Here is a 5280-nt window from a genome sequence, read left to right on the forward strand (position 1 = left end):
TCCATGTCTCTACCTTTAAGTTCTGCGTGGCCAACTTGGTCATGTGCTTCTATTGCTTCTTTTGATGTCACAACATCATATGCCTGATTGGTAAGTGCAACATCATTTTCCTGATTGGTAAATTCAGCATCTTTTTCTTCAAGTTCATTTGTCAACAGCTGTGTATTGTTCGATGGAACAACACTTTCTGCTACATCCTTCCCTGTGCTCAATGGTACAACACTTCTTGCATAGACTTGCACTATCTGCTCTTGGTTCTTGTCTGACTTTTTCTTTTGGTTCTTGTCTTTATTTTCAGCTTCTTTCAAGACATTACTAAAATCATTATGTAAAGTCCCTCTTGGATCTATAATATTGATGTTCCCCTCTTTTGTCTTTTCTTCTACTGCATTTGTGCATTCACTTATGGTTTGAATATTGATTGCATTGTCATTACAATTAAAACTTTGATTCTCATCTTCCACTTCATTTCCTCCAAATTCTTTTTCACTATGCATTGTATCTGGAATCTGCCCACCTGCTAAAACTTCCTCTGTTTGGTTGATCCATAATCTCCCTCCTGCCCATTTATCTTTTTCATTGGTCCTGAATTTCTCAAAATCTGTATCTTCAATTAAGTCATTCTCTTTATTGTTTGCTAAATGTTGTTCAACTTTGGTGTCCTGTGAAGGAATGTCTTGACATGAGGTACTGGCCTGAACTACATTATTTTTGAATGCTTCTTGCACCCATTGGGCAGTTGAGTAATTGTCAAAATGCTGCTCATTCCCCAAATCTTGTTGTACACAATCTGCTGTTGATTCCCTGTTTGTTGCATGATATCTTATTGTTGTAGGATTGAAAGTAGGTGCTGCATGGTTCAGTTTCTTTGGTTCTGACATAGCTAATGGTCTCCTAGATGAACTAGGTGAATTTACGTTTTGTACCATTTGTCTAGTCGAAAAATCAAATTGCATCTCTTCTGACTCATTCTCCGCAACTGTATGAATATTAATGGGGTCTGCATTATTTTCAGTCACACGAATTATGGACTTGGAGGAATTTTTTCAGACAACACTGTCAATGAGCTGATTTGTACAAAGTTCTTCACTGTTTTCCACTTCTAAACATGCAAAACTGTTTGTTTTCTGAACTTGCTGTTTAATTCCTTTTTGATTGTTTACAGCCACGATTTCTTGTCCAGTATTTGCTAAATCTGCTGCCTGTTTCTCTTTTGTTTGCACTCTCCTATCTTTGACCTCCTTCTATTGAGCAATTTGATTTCCAACAACTTTACCACTTGTAAGAGCCATTATTGGAGCATTGTTTGTTTTGTTGTCCTTGTTGGGCTGCACTACAACATCATTTGAAGCCTTCTTTTCATCATTTCTGCTGGCCATTAGTTTAGGATGAATTTTCCAGCATTCGAACACATCATGGCCCTGAAGCTTACATTCCTTACAATACTTGGGTAGATAGTCATATTTGATAGTTATCCACTCAGTTCTAATATCTCCAGTAGGCTCGTTAACAATGTCTAATCGAACCTTCTTAGGCATGTCTGTTAGCAGGTCCACTAATACTTTCACGCGAGCACAACTAGGTCTAGTTTTCTTGACAGTAGCCAAGTCCAAATGGAGGGGTTTCTCGACTGTAGAAGCTAGGGAGAACAAGCATTCTCTTACAAAATAAGTAGGCAGCAGATTAGGGAATGAGATCCATGCCATTACCTTAGGAGTCTCTTCGTCAACTTTAAATTTAGCATCGTAAATCAAGGTTCTTAATTGATATTCATTTCCAAGCGTATCCTTTACATAATACACACCTTTTGACGAGAAGTCTACATAATCTTGCCATAATGAAAAACGAATCAAAATGTGCCTATCACGTAGATATCCAATGTTGCATTCAGCTTTGATACCACACTGTAAAGGAACAATGCGACGTATTTCATTAATATCTGGCCATCCGTATGAAAATTTGCAAACAACAGCCTCTTGCAAACCTTCCATTAAATTCATGCGTTCAACTTCTGCTTCAGAAAATCGTACAGTTGGTTGTCCTTGAAATATATGGGCTTGTCTTGGAGGAATTGACTCAACTACTGCTGCACGTTCTTGCATTGTCGAAGTGTTGTTCGTAGGTTTTACAGCATTTGCATAGTCCATAGGTTTTGTGCCATTAGAAGGCTGGGTGATGTTGGGGCGTGGTTGTGGAGGTGGCCCAACGTGAGAGGGTGGCTGGCCACTGGCCATGGCAGCACTGATAGTCTACCCTAAATCAACCCAGAACACTAAGGACGATTCTAATACTACAAGGAGTTCTTCAAAATCTGGATACCTCACGTGAAAGTTGTAAAACACTGAAGAAACTTGATGCTACATTAATAGTAGCCAAAATCAAGATCGAATATCTGCCAGATAATTCACCAAGAGAGATGTGTTGCTACAGTAATAAAACTAGACTTAAGATCTGTAACTTCTTGATATAGAAATCAGTGAAAAAACAAAGGGAGGTTGTTTGTGATGAGAATGGTGTTCTTTTAAGACCAAATTTGTAGTGATCCCTCGCCGGATGAAAGAGTTATGGCCGATGAATAGTGACCGAATTTCTTCCTTGATGTTTTTATTTTTGTTATTGTTGTTAATATTTAGGCCTGGCTAAATAGACAGTCCCATATCTTTGTTATTATTGTTAAATTTTTTTATTGTTAAAATTGAGCTTGGCTAAATGGGCAGGCCCATGACTTTGTTAAAGTTTAAGAGTTCAAACTCTTCAAGCCAAGAGTGATCTAACTCACACCTAGAACCAATTAAATTTTGAGGTAACTCCAAGACTTTTAAGGGTAAATTTCGGAAGCCTAAATTCTAAAAATCATTCAGAAAATGTTAGAACTTTATAGAATAGGGACAACTGTCCCAATGCTGAGTAGGAAAAAGAATAAGATCCAAATATATCCGGAAATAAGACACTTGTCTATTTTCTGAGATTAGGAAGGTACTAGAAATCAGACAGCTATCCATTTCTGTAAAAAAGATGCCATTTTCCCTAATTTATAGGGAATTCTAACAGATTCTTTGGATCGAAATTCTGATCCCTTTTCACCTCCTCATGCTATAAATACACTCCTTCTTTTCATTATAGACAGACCTGGATATACATTTTAGACCTGAAAACACACTGATTCTGCACTACTTTGGAGTCACTTTCTTTCACTATTAGAAAAGGACTCCTACTGATTTTTCACACTATCTTCTGGATTTCTGGGTTTTTGGAAGCTGGTTTTGGTTTTCTGTTTGGGTTTCTTGCTGCTAATCTTACTCCACTTCTCAGATATCTATTTTCTTTCTGTCTGTTTTCTTGCTGCTGTCAAGGTACTTTTCTTCACAAAAAATGTAAAGTTTCCTCTTTTGCGGAATCATGATTGGAATTTGTTGAAAAATCTGTAATTAGTTTGGACATTGCATGACATGTTACTTTGAAGTTTGTTTGTTTGTTATATTGCAAATTTATTTACAATGTTGTAGGCAAATGTATTAGTTTAAAGGTGTTTTGAAAATTACAGAATATGTTTAAATATTCATACATTTATAAAATTTATATGTTCATAGGTAGTAGTACCACATAAATCATTTTCCATAAATTCTGTTAGAATAGCAATAGGCAATTTGATTATTCAGTTAGCAAAATATGTAATAATTTTACTGCATTTCCTTGTGTGTTAAACCGGCTTAATAGATTAGCAATATACCACACAGTTTTTTAATAGTTGAATAATGTTGGATAATTATTAGCATAAAGTCATAAAAATTAGATTTTTACAAAGTAACTAAGTGATAACCATAATACATTTTTAGGCCCAAAACCAATTGGGTTTATGAATTTGTGTTTTTATTTTTACTAAAACAAAATGAGTTGATCAAACACTTCAAGATTTTTGAAATACAAATAAGCTTAAAAACCAGCATTTCGAAAATAAAGAATTAGGCAAATTAGTAGGAAGATTGTTCAAAATTTAACAGATTTCAATTTATTCAAAAATCCCTTTTTATTTCTTCTGTTTTAAAAGATAAACAAAATATAGGTAAAATTTTGCATATTGTCATTAAGAATATCAATTTCAAATTCCTTCAAATATGTGTTGGGCTAAAGTTCACTTGGACTCATTATTAAATTTATTTATTATTGGGCTAGAATTACTTGTACTCATTAGTAGGCCCAAATCTTCTTGAATCCATTATGTCTAAATTGATTAAATGCTTAATAATTTATATGGGCCAGATTCATCTGAATTAAGTCAGTCATGCCCAAGTTCTTTTAGAATAAATTTAGTTGTTTGAATAATAGACAATATATGTATTGGGTTAGAGTGCATTTAGAGTCAACCTTTGTCAGACCCCAGACTTTAAAATCTGGGCAGTTTGGCATTTAATAAGTATAGTTGCTACATATAATTCAAATAAGTGTCTCATGCAGTATCGAACCTTAGAAAAATCAAACTATGAACATTCGTTGCTTTGCTTTAGGCGCGATTAATAAAACATTATGACTACGGGTACGACTCCCGTGACATAGTTACGATGCCTAATTCCAAAATTCGGGTGTGCATTTCATGTGACCCTATCATAACAACTTCGAACATTAATAAAATTAAACATATCGCGAATTACGGGTGAATTTCATGTAGCGTGGTTTGCGGTGTATTCCAAAACGACAAGTGTACGACAATCGTAACTGTTTTAAGAAATAATTCCATAAATCCTAAAAGCGGTTAGGAGTCCTTTAAGTGAGGATTTGAGGGATCATTTGGACTCCGATTTCAGTATTCTTGTTATGTGTAGACTCGTGAGAGTATGAGGTTTCTGAAAATTTAAATTTCACCCGACTACAAGACATGGGCCCGAGGGGAGTTTTGGTCATTTTACATAATTTCACGTATTAGCTTAGAATTTAATTGTAGAATCAGTTACTTGAAGTGTTATTTACGTTATGCAATTGAATTGAATAGATTTGGGCCATTTGGAGTTGAGTACTTGTGGAAAAGACGTGGTGTTGTGTGGATTTTGAGCTGGTTCGAGGCAAGTGGCTTGTCTAACCTTGTGTGGGGGACCTTCCCCTTAGGATATGATATATTTGCTAATTTAAATGCCTTGTACGTGTGGTGACGAGTGCGTACTTGAGCAAACTGTTGAATACTTAAGTATTTAAACTAAGTTCCTTTCTTTCATATTTTATTCCACTAGCAAACTTAGTCTGTTGTTAGTTTAGAAAAGCATGCTTAGTTGAGTTAATTTCCTATTT

This window comes from Nicotiana sylvestris, chromosome 9 (genome assembly GCF_000393655.2).
Source record: "Nicotiana sylvestris chromosome 9, ASM39365v2, whole genome shotgun sequence".
Classification (NCBI taxonomy): Eukaryota; Viridiplantae; Streptophyta; class Magnoliopsida; order Solanales; family Solanaceae; genus Nicotiana; species Nicotiana sylvestris.